At 25.9% G+C, this 1,219-nt stretch overlaps 1 long non-coding RNA gene across 1 annotated transcript; it reads right to left on the bottom strand.

The window, feature by feature from the left end:
• Positions 1-206: 206 nt before the first annotated feature.
• LOC111636642 lies at positions 207-903 on the bottom strand. Its single transcript, XR_002758560.1, has 3 exons — positions 841-903; positions 670-759; positions 207-508 (listed from the first exon to the last, which is right to left on the bottom strand). It is a non-coding gene; the product is annotated as an uncharacterized LOC111636642 (long non-coding RNA).
• Between the last annotated feature and the right edge of the window lie 316 nt (positions 904-1,219).

The raw sequence follows: 1,219 nt of genomic DNA, 5'->3' as shown, positions 1-1,219 counted from the left end.
TGAGATATGAAATTGTGAGATTGTCTTGAAATTTTGTCACAACGTTGCATTAGAATAATTGAAATTCACCCCCCTGCGTGGAATGTTATACATTTATAATAGACACAGTTTGAGGCACAGCAATGCGTGACCGCGTACAGCTAGTATATAATAATAATGACATAAAATAAAAAATAAATATATTTTATAAATTTAGTGAAGCATAAATTTATTGTCGAACGAATGTAGATTTCGACTCTTCAAATTTTGTAAGGAGTATTTTCTTTCAGAATTTGAGATTTCAATTTTTCCGATTAGTCTACAATCGACTTCTTTTTTTAACACAGGAATACCTTATTTCCTCGTAGTAAATCTACTATTATTCAAATATTCAAGTCAGCCTGTGAGATAATTTAATTCAATAGCTTCATTGAATCAAATCTCTAATCTTGACTTTACAAGTAGATGGTTTCTTCTTAATTAAAAGCTCCGTCAATACAGACAGCGATGAATATAAGGCACTCACCATCTATAAAATAATATTTACAAAATTATTATATATACCTAAAGAGTGTTACGAATTTACTACGATTCTTTCAATAAAATAGATTTGTAATTATACACACTCAATTATAAATAATATTTTTATCACTTTAATAAAGTCACACAGAATATATTAAACGAACTTACTCGAATGAAGAAGTTTTTCTTAACATAAAAGAATCCGCCGATGCTTACTCCAAATGGAGTTTTACCGTATCTTTTCATAAAGTTCAGCATCTTAAAAAGCAAATAGAAAATTTTTTTAAAATATTAAATTTATACACCAAAAGAAAAATAATTTGAACGCATTTATATTACCTTCATTTTGGTTTCTAATGGCAAGTCAGCAGAACACAATTTGTCGATTTCGATGAATTTTCCATACAACTTCACAAATAAAAATAATTATCATAAACAAAAATTGTATAATTGGTATATAAATTCTCATCAATTACATTCTAATTGTTGAATAAATTTAAATATTAAATTATTTCACACTTCTATTAGGAATGTTTTTAATATACTCACAAAGTTAAAATACAGCATGAAGGAAATGAGCAATACATGTTATTTTTTTACATAATTTTGATTTAACACAATTACAAAGAGTAACTTAATTATTTTCTATGCGATTTCTTTTTATTTAACACCATTGACACAGTTTTAAAATATTTTTTCGTATTCACATTTATTTACA

Source organism: Centruroides sculpturatus, unplaced genomic scaffold (assembly GCF_000671375.1).
Source record: "Centruroides sculpturatus isolate CEXI.00-Female unplaced genomic scaffold, Cexi_2.0 scaffold685, whole genome shotgun sequence".
NCBI classification, from domain to species: domain Eukaryota; kingdom Metazoa; phylum Arthropoda; class Arachnida; order Scorpiones; family Buthidae; genus Centruroides; species Centruroides sculpturatus.
The sequence above is the reverse complement of the archived record's forward strand: the minus strand, read 5'-3'. Positions and strand labels throughout refer to the sequence as shown.